Source organism: Sinocyclocheilus rhinocerous, unplaced genomic scaffold (genome assembly GCF_001515625.1).
Source record: "Sinocyclocheilus rhinocerous isolate Xijiao unplaced genomic scaffold, SAMN03320098_v1.1 scaffold55, whole genome shotgun sequence".
Taxonomy (NCBI): domain Eukaryota; kingdom Metazoa; phylum Chordata; class Actinopteri; order Cypriniformes; family Cyprinidae; genus Sinocyclocheilus; species Sinocyclocheilus rhinocerous.
The window spans coordinates 1,276,223-1,293,939 of NW_015647461.1; the positions used below are offsets into that span (position 1 = coordinate 1,276,223).

Below are 17,717 nucleotides of genomic sequence, written 5' to 3' on the forward strand. Positions count from 1 at the left end.
TTTTCTGTTGTTTTTTTAAGTGCTAATTTTTAAAAGGGTGATTTCCTTAAGCCAATCACTGTAAATACCATGTGAGTGATTACTCTATATTAGACTTCACTGCAGCAGGAAAAATATGCTGCAGTGAATAAACCATTTTATGCTAAGAATCATCCTTATATTGGACACTTTTGAAATAACAACCATGCTATAATGACATTTTTGTGATTTATATGTTACTTATGGAGAATTTTGATTCAATAAAATTTCACAGCTACTTTTAAATGGCTCTCAATGGAGAAACATTTTGCCTGCATAACAGTGTAATCTAGGGGCAAAATGCAGAGAGCTAACCAACCAAAACCTCCAGGTTTAACCCATTTAAGCTGATTTGCCTGATAGCTGATTATGATTACAGGGTAATCAACCAATCATAGTGTCCTGAAGGCAGTGACTCCTTTCACACGATTTTGACTGTATTACACCCTCTTAGACTAACTCCATGCTTTAGGACCGCAATGAGAAAGCTGCACCAAGCTGAAGAGAGGCAGAAGAGACATGAGACATAAATTACTATCTATTTGTGTGTAAAATACTATATACACACACACACACATATAATTTTGCCAATTATTTTGTTAATTAACATTTAAACCACTGCTTCCTGTGCCATTATTATGTGCTTTATGCTATATAATATGTGCTACTAACTTTAGTATAGCACTGAACTTCTGAAAATCAATCTGCAAGCATATTGGCTAATTAAGATAAGCTGCAGCTAAAAGGGTAATCAGTATTATTTAATGCCAGTATACGGCCTGTTTTGTCACATCCATTAATGTCTACAGCAGATATGGCATTATTCACACAGCATTTCACAGACAATTACAGCTCTATTCAAACATGATATATGCTACATAATGTCATACGGTTTTGTCATATAATTCATCATTTTTAAGTCAAAGGAAATGTTTTGAGAAATATGTGTATACAGTACCAGTTGGCAATTGCAGGAAAGTCAAATGTTTTTTTGTTAAAAACAATTAATGAAACATATGTCGTTCTCTGCTTAGGCTGATCTTGATGGGATTTTAAAGTGTTCACTGAATCATATGTATTTGAAAGTGAGATAACGGTTTGTTTAGAGACATTGCAGTGCTATACTTTTACCTGGTAACAAATCAAATAATTTATTGCAGTCAAAGAATACAAACGTAAGGATAAGCAGCAGAAAAACACATCCATGTGTGTAGATTTGAGAAACTTTTAGCAGATATACTCTTTTTTTTATTTTAAAGTATTAAGGAATTATGATCCAAGAAAACAGACCAAAATATTGGTGACTCATCCTGCACTGCAGAGATTTTCCGTCAACATACCCTCTTTAGCTAACCTGTGTAGCTATAAACATAGATGTATTGCTCTACAAATGAAGATCTTTTTCCCAATCACATAGGTAACCCAGACAATACAGAGCAGTGCTGAACTGTTTTGTTTACACAAGAGATCTTTAGCAGTCATCTATTATAGTGTGTTGGGTTGCAGTGATGACCTCAGCACCACCGTGCCGCCCTGTGCTACATTCTCTTGCATTTCTGCCAGCTGTGCCACACTGCGTTTTTTTCTTCATTAAAGTTCCTCTGTCATGCATCCATAGTCTATCTATGCTGCCTCATACTGCCTGTCTGTCAATGATTTGTCCTACACATTTACATTTTCTCCCGCAATTTCCCGCTGATGTTTTAACTGTTTTAACTTTGAAATTAATCACATGATATCCAAGGACACGACAGCTCTCATGATACTTGCTTGTGCACCTCCACAATCACTCATACACAGACACACATGTGAACATGCCCAAACATGTCTTCTCTTACACACATAGAAATGTACAGGAGGGGTCATGAGCATAACACCTGCTACCTTGAAATATGAAACACCTTCCACCTCATCCACCAATCAAAGGATGTTGTACGGCAAATAAAAGCATCTACACAACCAAGGAAAGAAACAGATAAACATGAATCTGGCAACGTTTTATTATGTTGGTCAATGTATGTAGTTTGTCGTAGGAAATGAAATGTCCATTGAGGTTAATGCTTTGACGCATTTTAAAATAACATACCACCTATAAACCCTAACCTAAACCTAACTGATAGTGTTAACAAAGCAACCATTACATAGAAATGCATTTGCTGAAGCAACCGTGCCTTTTTTGCTTGGTTCTACAAGTTTTGAACTCTTTTATTGTGACACAGGATTGATACCGGAGCAATCCACATTGCAAGTGTACCAGGTGAGGTACCGAGCAAGTTTACTATGTTAGAAAAGCCAAACATATGGAGCTGGTTATGTAGAGCAAATGTCAAAATATGTAAGTGTACAAAAGTGTTTTCATGTCCTAACATGGTATTGTGCAAGTATTTTACTACCACTAGTGTTCATTTAAAATGGAAACTGCAGAGAATTTTATGTATCTACATAAATGAAGGTAGATGCACATTTTTCAATGAGCTTAGGTTGGAAATGAATGTGATGGATGGATGAAGAAGCTTTTCTGTGTGACAAAACCTCAGAGCAGGTATGGTCATGACATTAGAGACGCTTGGTATAGCATTATAGATCTAGGACATCAGCCGGAGGAGGTCTCTTGTGAGGATGAATTGGCTTTCCTGCCTTTTCTAAGTCAAGATAATCTGACTAGATCTAGTGCAGCCAAGAGCCTGAGAGATTCAGAAAGAGACACACACTACAGTAGAACTACAGTAGGCTAAATTATTGTCCACTCAAGCCCAATAACAGGACAACAGTTCATAACAGAATCATCTTAATCAGATCTGACTCTGAGGTAGGGATGTGCTAAATTTAGACATTAGCTCTTTTCCAAAACCTATTTAGCTGCCTCACTGACTACTGCCTTGGCTGCTGTCTTTTAAGGCAGCTCATAAGTGACTGATTTTGGACTGTGTAAGTGCCACCTAACTGTCAGAGAGTGTATTTGCACTTTCATTCAACCTGTCTGCTGTTTTTTATGCATTGGTCTGATAAGACAAAATCGCACACAGATTTCTGAATTTCTGTGCCAACCATTCCTGTTTAAATCTATAAATATAAGTAGGCTATACTAAGGTTATACAAATATTATCTTTTTATACTTCACTGTATTAAATTACTTTTAAGTATTTATAATGAGCAATTTTCACACTTCCTCTGGCATCTTGAATTTCACTGAATTTGTCTAAAATCTTATTAGGCAGCATAATTAAGCTGTCAAACTGTTTGAATATCCTTGAAATCCTGTCTCCATAGGTGTCTCGCTATATTTTGGAACAGAACAAATTGTGTGTCTAAAAGTGTGTGTGCTGCACAGTACATTTTCTTAGGCTATGACAAATCTGTCTACCTGAAAGTGTGCTAAATGCCCTGAAAAAAAAACACTGTGGAGATCTTATAAAATGTCTTTTACTCAGCGGTAATTATATAAATTAGCTGTCCCCTGTTCCACTGAATGCTTTTACACTTTTTAATAGAATCGGACAGTTGGCATTTAAAATAGACGTAAAGGAATGTTACCTATTTAGACTGACCCTTTGGATGCATTAGATTCAAAACATTCTGTCTTGTTAAATCATCTGCTTTCTAAGACATGCATTTTAACAGTTAAAAGCAAATAATAGCCCATATTTGTTCACACCTTACAAAAAGTAACAGATTTTTGGTATGGTACGAATTGTCTGAAGTACCATAAAATGACTTCAACCCCTCCCACACCAGAGTTAGAAAGAATAATGCCAAATTTATCTGAATTTGTTTGACATTTAGTGCATGTAATGTTTAGAACCAGATGGTGTAGAACATCTACCAGTAGGGGCTAATGAGGACCAAACCTTGACCCCTTTAGGTTTCATCTAAATATGTGGCCATATTGTTCACTGTTAGCTTTGTAGCCAAGTTCAGGTAGAGAGATATGCATGATGTAATTCTACAAAGCTCGGTTTCTGTTCAGAAGAATGTCAGAGTTTCTCCGCATGAGATCATTGTGATAATAAGACTCTCAATGAGGGCTGTCGAGCCCAGAAAAGTTTGACAATGTGCAGCTCTGCAACTTTTTTGGTGACTGTGCACTCCTTCACTACTCTGCCTTTGTTAAATTCAGGGAGACCCCATAAATACACTGGCCATCTGTGAAAGTCAAAGACTGTAAGCTTGCAGAAAGGCTTTGCTCATCTGTCTTGCTAATGTGCAAGTGGATGCAACGACCTCAACCCCTCCCGCACCAGAGTTAGAAAGAATAATGCCATGCCCCTTTGGTGAATTTTATTTTCAACAGCGCACCTGCCTGGATGACGCCCTCCAGAGACGAGATTGTGGTTTGATGGCACAATGTTTCTTCTGTCCCGCACCCAATGAGAGCAAAGCAGTGGCTGGCACAGTGCTGACGTTAACACTGCTAACCATGGGACGGTGAGGCCCAGTTTCTCTTTGTTGTAAATTGGAGGACGCTTCTGTCATGACATTGGGAGTCCAGCATTCTCTAATGAGCTGAGCAAAGCAGAGAAATGTAGGTTAGACTATGAATATGAGCTGAAGTGTGTAATTTCTGCACAACTAGCATCACCAAACAAAATAGCAAGGATTGTTTTCAAACAGGTTTCCTGAATACTTCCCCATCTTCTATTGGTTGGACAAACAGAGACACCCCAGAGTGTTGCCTTTGGTTATGTTAGTCTTGTTGGAATGTACAAAAGCCATAAGGGGTCTTACTTCTTTGTCTTGTTTTAGGATTTTGACATAACAAAAGTTCTATCATGACAACTCTTGGAAGATTTTAGCATGGTAATGGATATGACAATGTTAATGTATTTGGTCTTGGCAGAAGAGTTCTGCTTTGCTGCTGAATTTCTGCTGCTATTTTTTTATTGGTGTTGTTGTAGATTATTGCTGCTGCTGCAAAGCAAGCACACACTGTAAATTCCAATTAGTAAACCTTACTTAAAAAAAGCATGCAAACCGATTGCCTTGAAAAAAACAAGTAAAGTGAAATAAGTATATTAATTTGTAATAACAAAGGTTTATTTAGTGTTGTAAACTTACACACAAGTTCTGGTAACTCAGAATCACTATTTTCAACAACTAAATGAATAAGTACAATATACTATGTGCGTATTTCAAACAACTCTTTTATTTAAGTTGAGCCAACTCATGTAACATTTCCTGCAACTTGGAATTTCTAAGTTGTATTTACTTAAACAGCAATCTGATTTACTTGCTAAAAGCATGCAAACCGATTGCCTTAAAAAAACCAAGTAAGCGTTACTCCACTAACTTAAGTGCTTCAAACATCCATTACAAATTATTGACAACAAAGTTCCATTCATCACACAGACAACAATATTCCTTTCATCACACACATACTATTACAACAAAAATTTAGGTAGTGGCAATTCAAAATTAAAAGTAATGTTTTTTTTTTTTTGGTTTTTCAGTGCAGTTTTAACTTGTATTACAACCATTTTGAAACAAAGCAAAAACAATCTGATTTAGGGTCGGCTTCTTTTAAACAGTGGAGGTAACAGTACAATGAGTAAGTATGGCACTGGGTTGGCCGCACATGTTGCCAATGTTTTTTTTGTTTTTTCCTGTCCCAAGTCAAGCATCACACTGTAAGTGTTCTTCACAGTATTAGGGTAATCCAAATGTACTGTACCAGTGATCCAAACATAGCACATGGCAGTCCGGAAGCAAATGGCTGAGGTAGACCCTGGAGACTGTTCTTTGCAGTACTACCCTGAACAATGATGGCAAAAAGACACAGGGTCAAGGCAGAGGAGATTTGGAGAAGTACTTCATCTTCAATGATAGTCAGCAGCCCAACAGATACTAGTGCCCAGACTGCATCAACATCAGACACCTGTATAAAACCAAATAAAAACAATATTAGTAGGGAAATATGGATGATAAGTTGTCAGTGTCATTTGTCCTGCCTACACTACCATGCCATTGGGTTAGTTCATCCAAACTTGAAATTTATGTGATCATTTACTCAAACATGACTTTTGTTTATTTTTGGAACACAAATAAAGAAATTTTCAGTGAAATCCGATAGAAATTTCTGTCTATTTACCCAAAACATTAGACAGTTGATCATATAGCAATCATGTCTCTTCCAAAGATTTGAGCCGCTTTTCCACCGTCAGGCCAAACCATTTTTGTTGCTTAACCATTCCATTTTGTGCTGATCCGGCCCAAGCCGATACGGATATGGTTTAATTTTTCACTGTTGGGCTGTTAACAGAGCTCTTTGGAATGTAACATAAATGTGTCAGTCGTTGCCTTAGTAATGCAAGAGTTAAAATACGGTACACAGAAAGATACATTGACACAATTTATTTTTTAAACTTACCTTATTATTATTGTATAGAAGTAATTAGTCTTTGTACAGTGGTAAAAATGCAAGCAGTCTCAGCAAATTCGGCGCACAAATTATGTCATCGGTTTTGTTGTGGCAACTTGAATATTTTAAGTAAGAGTTACTCATTGCAGCAAGTAAGTTGTTTTATTCGCCTTAAAATTAGTTATTACTTAATAAAACCGAGTAAGTATAACAACTAGGTAAAGATAACTAATTATATCTAAGTAAGGTAAACTATTGGATTTTATAGTGCAGGAACTTGCTACTGCCAATACATATACCGATACGGTGCTGTGAGTATTTAAGGCATACTGCTGCTGCACAAATAGCATATATAATAACCCGTAGCAGATCTATACAGGTGGAGCTGGGGAAGGTGGAGAGTTTCAGAGGAACTCTGAAAGTGCAATGCGAAATGATCTAGTGAATGCTGACCAGCCATTTAAATGTAAAGCAGCAAGTTTATTGGCTGCGTATACAACATGAACCAATCAGCTTATGCCAGGTAGTTTAATGCTGTGAATATCATTAGTTTGCATTAAGGACCCAGTCTGTGCCACCTAGAGTTTCATGACAGTACTTGGCATTTGTTATTTTTTTAAGCATGGCGATCAAAAGAGGCAGTAAAAAAAAATGTGAAAAGAAATTAATACTTTAACTCAGCAGTTTTGCATTAAATGGATCAAAGATGACAGGAAAGACTGATTTCAACATTGATAAAGAAATGTTTGTTGAGCACCAAATTGGCATATTAAAATTATTTCTGAAGGATCATGTGATACTGAAAACTGGAATAATGGCTGCTGAAATTCAGCTTTGCCATCAAAGGAATAAATTCAATTTAAAAATATATTAAAACAGAAAACAGTCTTTAAATTGTAATAATATTTCATACTGTATTTTTGTATTTTTTACTTTGATGTGTCTCACCCAACCTACACTGTGCCTGTCAGTAGACCACTTCCAAATCAGTGTGCGACATTTGAGAAGGAGACTGTGACTTTTTGTCTATTGAGATTCTGAGCATGTGGTCAATTTCATTGCCAGCTAACTAAAAAGGGATGGTTAAATGGTTCCTGATTAAATGGTTTACGGCATACTTTTTTTCTTGTGAGAAAACTCAGTTGAGATCACGTGAAAATCAATGCATTTTGATGGCAGCACAGCACAGAGATATTTTTTGAGGAAAATCATCCTACAAAAGGATTATTTATAGTTCTCTACATATTAAGCAGGAATATGAGGAGTATTTTAACATCAAAAAAATTAAACACTTCAGCTTTCAAGCAGCTGTAGTTTTCTCATGAAAAAGATGATTCATGAACATCATCAGAAGGACTTGGAAGACCTGTTTTGTTGTCTTGCAGTGATACATGAGAAGCAAGATCAAAATTGGAATGATTTATTGATCTGTACGTTGCCGGAAAGGAAACATAACACTCGTAAGGTAATTTGGTGCCTTCACACCCTAGAATGGCCTAACTTGCTTTTTCTGAAGAGCACAGAGATAAAAAAAAAAGAGGAGACAGGATGGAGACCTGAACAGATGGGAAAGGATATAGACTGACACAGAATGACAAGCTATACATGAATATCCTTGAATGGAAATGGGGGATGAGGAAGCATGAATCATGTCGCTCAGGGACACATTCTTTATACATATTCTTACATTGTTAGACCTGTGGTTCATATATATACAATTCTCTTTTCACTAAAGCTTGATTTGCGATTTAAACATCCCTCACGACCCTTTGACTAGTTCATTTTGTTGTAATTGCATTGAAAATGTGGTTATGTGAATAAAAAGCACATTTAATGCTTTCTGAAATCAGTTACTTGGGATTTATTGTTACAAAAAAGAGAGAAAAATTCTGGTATTAACAGCTTACAAAAATCACTGGAGAAAGCACTAACCCTCTGCAAAATATAATAGAGACCAGGAAGCAACCATCCACAATAACCTAGCAACCATTTGCCCTGTGCTGTAGGTTATGATTTTGCACAGTAATGCGCCACTCACATTTTCCACATAAAATGTAAAAATCTAATGCTGAATGTAATTGATAGAGGTTTCCCTAACTGCTAGAAATGATTACACCGCAAAATCCCATTTCTAATAACAGAATCCCATCCCAGTTATTTAAGTGTTGTCAGCAGCAAGAAAACATCCGTGTAAGCTGTTCCTGCTCAGAACAGACACATGGCAGTGCCAGCCAACATCAGTTGTCAAATCCAGAGAGTAGATTACTAGTAGCTCAGAAGCTTTTGGCACTCTGTTTTTCCAAACAGTACACACACACACACACACACACACGTTTATTTCTGTGAATTGTGGGGACTTTCCATAGACTTCTATGTCTTTTATACTGACCAAACGATATTTTCTATCCCCCAACCCTAAACCTACCCCTTACAGAAAACCTGTTTGCATTGTTACACTTTCTGATAAACATCATTTTCTCTTTGTAATCATTTTTTCCCTCGTAGGGACCACAGGCTGGTCCCCACAATGTCAAAAATGTCAGGTTTTACTATCCTTGTGGGGACATTTGGTCCCCACAATGTAGCATAAACAAGTACACACACACACACAGAGAGCTTTCAATTTGTAGAGCCGAGACACAGAAATTAACCTTTGACTCTCAAGTCACTCTGATCTGATCAATGAAACTGCCATACTTTTGTACACAGGTTTTTCATAAATACTTAATGACAGATTTTTTTTAATATTTGGCATCATATTGGATCATCTTTGTATAGTGAATTTTGAAATGTTGATTAAATATGTTTGTTCAAATGGACAGTAAGCATATCTAAACATATGTGGATTATAATTCAATGCTCTCATTTATTTTTCAAATGCATTTGTTTTTAAATTCCGTTTCAGATTCTTCAGTTAAGGTTTTCACATTTAGATTGCATTTTTATATTATACAAGGTAGTTTAATCCTAGTGTACAGACACTGAAAACATTAACCTAAAACGTGGTAATCTAAAATATTTTATTAAAATTTTTTTCAACTGCTTACATTTTCAAAACTTTGCCTCTTTTCTTCAAAACTTTACACACAAATCCAAGAATTGCACACACAAAATGCAAAATGCCTCACATCTTTTGCAAAATGAAGCACTGCATTCAGAATATCACAAACACATCTCAAAAGCAAACATTTGCTAACACCTTTGCCATAATATTAATTCCTGTTAGATTTTTGTGTGTTGTGTGTATGGTTTTGCAGATTTGGTGTGTGGTTCTGGTGTTTTAGTGTCAGGTTTCAGAAATTGTGTGACAAGTAAAGATTTTGTGTGTAAGCGGTTGAAAAAAACTTAATATTTAATGTTAATTAAATGAACATACATTAGGTTAATTCTTAAAAAAAAAAAATCAAATAAAAATAGTTCCTTTATGGCAACAATTGCAGGTTAACTCTTTTACAGAGAAGGGGAATTGCAATTTTGCTAGTTTCCATCTCTATACAGTATGTAAAAGCAAAGGCTTTTTAAATATGATAGTCAGATTGTATTTAGAAAGAACATAAATAGTGCGTTTTCATTTAGCACATGCTATTCTTAGCTATTCATGGTAGTGGCAGTCCTCCTGGCCAACCTAAGGTGCACACACACATATTGATTTTCTGTCATGTTGGGGACTTTCCATCATTCCTTGGACTAATGATATGTTTTGTATCCTAACTTAAACTTATAGGACATGCCCCTAATCCTAACCTTTCTGCACTTTTAGACTTCATTAAGATGTTTATTACGTTTAATTAATCTGTTTTCCTCATGGGAACCATTGGCTGGAATTACCAAAGGTGATTTCATGCTTTACTGTCCTTGTGGGGACACTTGGTCCCCATAAACAAAACTGACCTATAAACACACACATACACACAAATATCCACTTAAAATGTATGTTACTTGACAAAACAAGTATAGTGTTTAAAGGGGTCCTATTATGCTTTTTCACTTTTTTAATTTTAGTCAGTGTGTAGCGTGTATGTTTGGGCATAAAAAAGATCTAGAAAGTTACAAATCTCAAAGTCCACTCCAAAGGGAGATATTTCGTTTTTTAAAAATCCCTTTTCAAGAACTACAGCAAACGGCTCGTTTGTACTACAGCTTTTGTTTTCCGGGCTTTGTGATATCACAAAGCCCGGAAAACAAAAGCTGTAGTACAAACGAGCCGTTTGCTGTAGTTCTTGAAAAGGGATTTTTAAAAAACGAAATATCTCCCTTTGGAGTGGACTTTGAGATTTGTAACTTTCTAGATCTTTTTTATGCCCAAACATACACGCTACACACTGACTAAAATTAAAAAAGTGAAAAAGCATAATAGGACCCCTTTAAAAGAATATGCGTCTTATTATATCCCACTTTTGACCTGCATGCAGATTTTAACATTTTGCCATTAAGTGTGGACAAAAATGTAATATAAATTCTAAATGATTGCAAAAATTGTTAGCACCTCATCTGCCCTAAACACTGAAAGTATAAATTCAAATAGAAACAATCTTTCGGATATGCCATTTTTGTTCATATCCCTGATGTAAGGTGAGAATTGTCAGGTCTGTTCAAGAAATTGTATGTAAATTACACCGTCAAGAGCAAGAAAGAGCATCCAAAAGCCTATGAGAGCTCAATACCATAATCCTCAATCTCATCCGCATGAACAGCGCGATCATTCTGGCCACTCCCTAATCCTATAGCTTCACACCTTTGCGATCCAGCAAAAAATTGGTCTCGTGAGACATAGTTAACGTGAAACATTCTGACCTCGGGTCGCACAAACGCAGAAAGCTGTCCTATCCAGAAGTGCTCTTTTCCTTGGAGACCAAAGCAGATTCGTCCTAAGACAAACCCAGTGACGCACCACAAGGGAGCAGCCTCCCAAAAGCCAGAGGAGAAAGTTAGGACACCCATTAATTGGAGACCTTAAGACTTGGGATGGCTAAATAATGGTGATAATAGGCTTTGCCGCTACAGAACAAGGGATTTGGAAACAACAGACTGTGCAGGGCATTCACAAAGTCCCAAAATTCATTCTGAAGGGTTCTGATCACCAAACACTGGTCATGCATATATAGGGTGTCGGCTCATTACCAGCTTTTTGCCCAGTCATTATATTCTCATTTAACAGCCAACAACAAATCAAAGGAAGATGATCAGGTCACCCTGAAATAATTGGTCCCTTTGATTTACTTTGATACATTTAGACAGGAAGTGTGCGACTTTCATAGCTATATATAATATTTCTTTAAGGGGTCAGTTACAGATTTTCTGTAATGTATATTCTTAGTTACCATCAGCTGTAATGCATTTTATCTGAATATTTGCACTCTTACTGAATTGAATGTCCTTGTGGTTTCGTGTAACATATACAAACATGCATCTCCACCTCAGGAAAGCAATCTCCCTTTACCTTTCTCTCTTTCTCGCCTTGCTGCCGTTTTTGCATGCTGAGGCATTAACCAATTATTTCACATAAATAGATTGGTTCCCTTCTGCACGTTGTTTATCATTCTGTGTTGGTAAATTTGTTTGTGTCACCATAATTATTCCTCCATGTAATATTTTCAATGCTCTCATTTAATTTTTTTGATAAGATGGCATATGAATTCGCTCTACAGGTATCAACATGGGTAATTAAAAAAAGCAGTCTTATATATCTCCATACAAAAAACAAAGCACAGAGATGAAACTCCTAAATTACTTCATATTCACATCACCCCGCAATTACTCTAAAATCCTACAGCCATAACGAGTCTCAAGGGCATCAGTGACGTCGCTAAAAGTAATACAGAAACTCCTCTACAATGACGTCAAAAACTGCCACCCAATTTGTTTAGAATGATAATGCATCATTTCATATTTTACTAGGAAGCATAAAGGGAAATTTACGTCTATTCATTAATAGTAGCTTACAATTCTAATGTATGCCGTTTAAAGTCTAAGTTGCTGATTTCATATAACATGCAGAAAAAGGCAGAAAAAGGAAATTCTACTCCCAGTTAACAAGACTTTAACTGGCTGGCTGTATTCTTCTTAACTCCACCTTCAGATGTTGAAGGTGCTTTTGTGCACCTTAAAGTGCTCTTCAGGGGCTTTCAGAGTTTAGCATTAGCATTTAACATGTCACAGAAGAACAAAAGAAAATGAGGAAGAAAGCTTCTACACAAAACCTGACCTTTAAATTGTTCTTCCTTGGTTTTGTGAGTGGCAATGGTGTCTGCGCTGCAGTAGCAAGTAGCTCATTATCAAGATTATTTGTGCTGTACAATAAAATATAGTCTAAAGAGACTCGTGGAATGGACAATGATGCCACATAACAAGGGTTCGGTGAGTCAGATACATGAGGATGGCTTTAGGCAGCAAAGCCAGTTGAAAGAACACTTTACCGACCACAACCAGCGTCAGTGCAAGGACATCTAGATGCCCGCTGATTGCAGAAAACTCTCTTCCTCTCTTCCTCAACTTGTCTCTTCCTCCAGCAAGGAAACTCAATGTGAACTGGAATGTCTGATGGTCTGATCTTGGTTGTTGCATATCAGTTGATTGTTAGGGATGTCTGACAACAAAATTTGTTCTGCATGTTTGCCCTAAATTAAATAGATCTGTTCAAATCTGAAAGGCATTTCTATATAAAATTTTCCATTACGAGAGGGTGAGTGAGTGAGTGAATCATTGATTCATTCATTCAGCCGATTTGTTCTAAAAGGCTCATTTGATTTAGGAATGATACAAGTGACTCCCTTTGTCCAAATATGCCATCTTCCCTACTATATAGTATACAAATAGTACACAAATGTCTTCTGCAAGACTCTGAAATGTGCACATCAGATGGACACTTTAATATCCCATGAGGCCAAAGGAGAGGAGTAGTGAATGGCAGTAAAGTGATGCAGTTGATGTTGTGATTCAATGACAACATGGTTGGATGTAGTGTGACTGGATTTCATTATACTACCCACATTCATTTTGGAAGCAGCTAATGTTGTATAAGTAAGTCACTGAATCATTCACTTAACCAATTTGTTCAAAAACAATGATTCATTCAGGAATGAAACACCGTGTTTCTCTGAAACGCACATGGTTAATTTTTCTGCAGCAGTTGGCGAGTTTGTGTCGAACATGTAAGCTACTCAGTATTAACTACTTGTTTACTGAATGGTTGATTAAAATAGAACATTATGTTGAAATCATTGTCAAACCATTCTTTTTTGTGACCATCATAGGCTACAGAACAATGATTTTCAACCAAAGCTTGTTTATAAGTAAGTCACTGAATCATTCACTTAACTAATTTGTTCAAAAACAATGATTCATTCAGGAATGAAACACCGTGTTTCTCTGAAACACACATGGTTAATTTTTCTGCAGCAGTTGGCGAGTTTGTGTCGAACATGTAAGCTACTCAGTATTAACTACTTGTTTACTGAATGGTTGATTAAAATAGAACATTATGTTGAAATCATTGTCAAACCATTCTTTTTTGTGACCATCATAGGCTACAGAACAATGATTTTCAACCAAAGCTTGTTGTCGAGAATCACTGTTGTATATGATGAAAAAAAGAACAGAATGGTTGAATAATGATTTCAACTAAATGAAATAAGCCTTTGCTTAGATTGATTAGTATCAAAATAAATGTAATCAGTGATACTTTTCAACCCCCATATCTGAAACTTTACAGGTGTACTAATCTATATCTCTGAGTAAATTGGTCAGAAATTATCCCAGATTAGCAAAAGAATGTATTCCATCTCTGTTTATTCCCTGAAACGCTCTAATTAGATCAGCAGCCCAAAGTGCTTCCAGCACAGGGAGAAAATTAAAATCATTAAATGAGCGGGAGTCCACCGCATATTTATGGCATAATTCTATATGCAGCATGACGTACTGCTGCAGCTGCAAATTGGCATAAATGACCACATTGAAGAATTGTTTATATTTATAAAACATGACATGCAATCTCTCGCAGCACTTCACTTTAATACCTTTTGTTAGAGCCAGCTGTGACTGTAGAGTACTGTGGATTGGCATGTTGAGGACAGCGGTTTGTATTAGGAAGTAGTGGGTAATATAAATGCACGAGAAGCACCTCTGATACTGTCAAGGCAGTTCTAGCTCTGTGAGATTGGAACCTCTGCTGATACATCAGTCATAAACATTTAAAGGTGGCAGGCAGGCGTGACGTCTGGCTATGAATCAGATCCAGGAACTTTGAGCTGCCCTGAGGAGAAGCGCCTTTAGAATGGTTTTCCACAGTGGTGGTGTGGTCATGCAAGGTGTACCTCTGTATACCTTATCTAATAGGGATCTTGAAATTTTTCATACTATGATATACTTTTTGATGTCCCTAGACATAACTCAGAATGTTTAATTAAGAAAATCATATTTGTTTTCTTTTATCACAATATCACAATTAAGTGAACATAAATGTTTAATATATTATGTTTTATTATACATTTTTTTTAAATGCACTATTCGAAAGATGTTTGCATTTATTGTACACTATATTCCAATTATTAAGAAATGTTCTTATTTTTTCCCTTTATGTAATTGAAAAGTTTCAAACAAACATGTTTTTGGAAAATATTGTTTTGAGTTTTCATATGTTTTTATTTTTTTCCCCATCCTGTTGTAGACTTATATGAATAAGCAAAAGCATGAATCGCGAAACATACCAAAAGATGGGGGGGGGCCTATTAATGATAAATGAGCCTATTAAAAATAAAAATATGTAAAAAATTATTTGAAATGAATGAACTTGATTCGTTTTTGAACGAATGATTGAATGAATTAGAGATCAAATGCATTTTAACAGTCACTGGTCGCTACCTACTGGCATAATGTAACATTTGCAATCTATATTTGACGCATAACATGAGTTCCAAAGGTCAGTTTCTCATTTTGAACGCGGCTGCCGCAACATCAGAGTCTATATCCGGACTATAAACTTTTATCCTAATACTTTCGTTATTATTTAATGTTTGCAACACAGAAATGTAGCCTACTGTGTAGACTGTTTGTGAAGCTGTTTCAGACATAAAGCCTACATAATGAGCGCCGCTCTCTCTGGATCAGCAGATCTAAATATTCCGAATACCAGAAAAAGCAGGTTTAAATATTCCGATGTGATTGTGATTTCAAATGTTTAATAGACCTAGTGGAATCATCGTCATAGCAATAAGATTGCGTGTGTTTGAATCGAGATCGCGATCTTTTAATGATTAATCCATATGAGCCTATTGTCAGGGTTGGGGATGAAGGATGGAGCGAGGACTCAATATTGCGTTCAGCACAACACCCGTGGACAGAAGAGCACACGGCTGAGCAAACTCGAGACCGCACGCTCACACAACCAGACAGAACATGGAGCGCGAGTGTCCGGACCCCGACACGAGTGTCAGGGCTCTGTCACAAAACCATGAATTACACTAGACCGAAGTGACAGAACCCTGACACTAGCCCCCCTCAAAAGGGACGCCACCTGCCAGCAGGGCAAGCAGCTGGGGTAGAGCTGACATCAAGGGTGGAGCCAGCAGGGCAAGGAGCTTGGGAGGGGCCGGCAGGGCAAGGAGCTTGGGAGGGGACGGCAGGGCAAGGAGCTTGGGAGGGTCTGGGACGGCCTCCAGGCCATGTGGGATGGAGGAAGCCCTTTTCCTCCTCCTCCGTTTCCGAGAGCGGGGCACTGCAACTTCGTCGGCCACCACTGGGGGCGCAGCAGACTTTTCGGCCTCCACTGCGGGCACTGCAACCTCATCAGGCACCGCTGGGGGCGCTGCAGCCTACAAAACCATGAATTACACTAGACCGAAGTGACAGAACCCTGACACCTATAGCCTATGTATTTTTGTAGCCTATGTCATAATTTCTACCAGACCTCAAAAGTTCCGCGATCCATGAGCAAAAGTCATTTGTATGTTTTTTAATGGTAATTAATTTTTTTTTTATTATAAAACTTACTCCAGTAATCTTTGTTTCATTTACAGCTTTGAATTTCTTTTTACCATGTATTAGAATTTGATTTGATAAATTATGTGGAATTTTGTAGTAGTGTTTCTAAAGTGTTCCATCATGTACCATTTCAAAATATCACAATTGAATCATGTAACATGTCAAAAATATTACAATTAAATTAAGTTGAAGCCATCAAATACGATAACTAAATATCACACTCTGAAATGAGAAAACTTTTTTATTTTGTTACATTAAAATTAGTTAATCCATTAGGTATCATGATAATGAGTAAGAAATGTTTCACCATGTACTAATATTAATGTTAATTTATAGATTGTTAGTTTATGTAATTTCATATGCATATTCTTAAATTATACCTCTAGCATACAGGATATATATAGGGGTGTAATGATACACGTATTCGTATTGAACCGTTCGAAACGAGGCTTTCGGTTCGGTACGCATTACAAACCGAACAATTCGTTGCACTAATCCTATTACGTTTGGAAAATAAAAGAGCTTACAATATAATGATCTCAGTTTTCTCAGTATATCATGATAATGATATAATGGTATTTTCAATCACAGTGCCAATGCACTCAACAAGGCAGCCCAAATGACGTAACAGGCAACGTGCTGCCCAGTGGCGTAGCGGACGGCCCCGCGATAACCTCCCCTTCCTGGAGTGCATCGAAAGACAATGATCTTGAATCGATGATAGCCAGAGATATTGTCAAAAACATCAATTATTGGCACTATTAAGAGGATTTGGCATTTCCAATTAATGTAGACCTGTTACATTCTTATTTTTATTAGGCCTATTTTTATTATGAAGTTACTTTTATTAAATTAAAATTACAATTAATTTGCCCCACAATAATTACCACATAACTTACGCGCTGCAAGGATAACAAAAGATTAGGCTATTTACTCCTCAGTTAAAATGTTTTTTTTTAAGTCTTTTAAAACAGGTCTATTATACAATGAATTATAGGCCTATAATCAAAATATTAACACTGCAGTCATCAATAAAAATCTATGAAATAAAAAGCTTTTATTTCAAGCACCGACTTTCAAAAACACCCTGTTTAACACGAAATACGTTTCTTCACATTTTTTTAATATGTACGGGCCACAAGAGAAATATTAAGGGAATAAATGAAAACAGTTAGCTATATACCATTATCAGCATATGTTGAAGTAGATTCGTCTCTCGTCGTCTCTGAGAGAATATGCGCCGTCAGATGCAGAAAGCTGCGTTATTACTCCGACATTCTGTTTTTACTTTCACTTTCTGAATAGTGAATTGACTGAGATTAAGACGTTCGCCGCATAAATCTTGCGCAAAGTTTGCACGTTGCTT

The 17,717-nt window shown here is 36.7% G+C and overlaps 1 protein-coding gene across 3 annotated transcripts in view; it reads left to right on the plus strand.

Annotated features, from left to right (window-relative positions):
• The window catches only part of LOC107709207 (PEX5-related protein-like), a 95,249-nt gene that overhangs the window by 16,632 nt on the left and 60,900 nt on the right, over positions 1–17,717 (plus strand). The gene's annotated exons all lie outside the window — the stretch shown is intronic.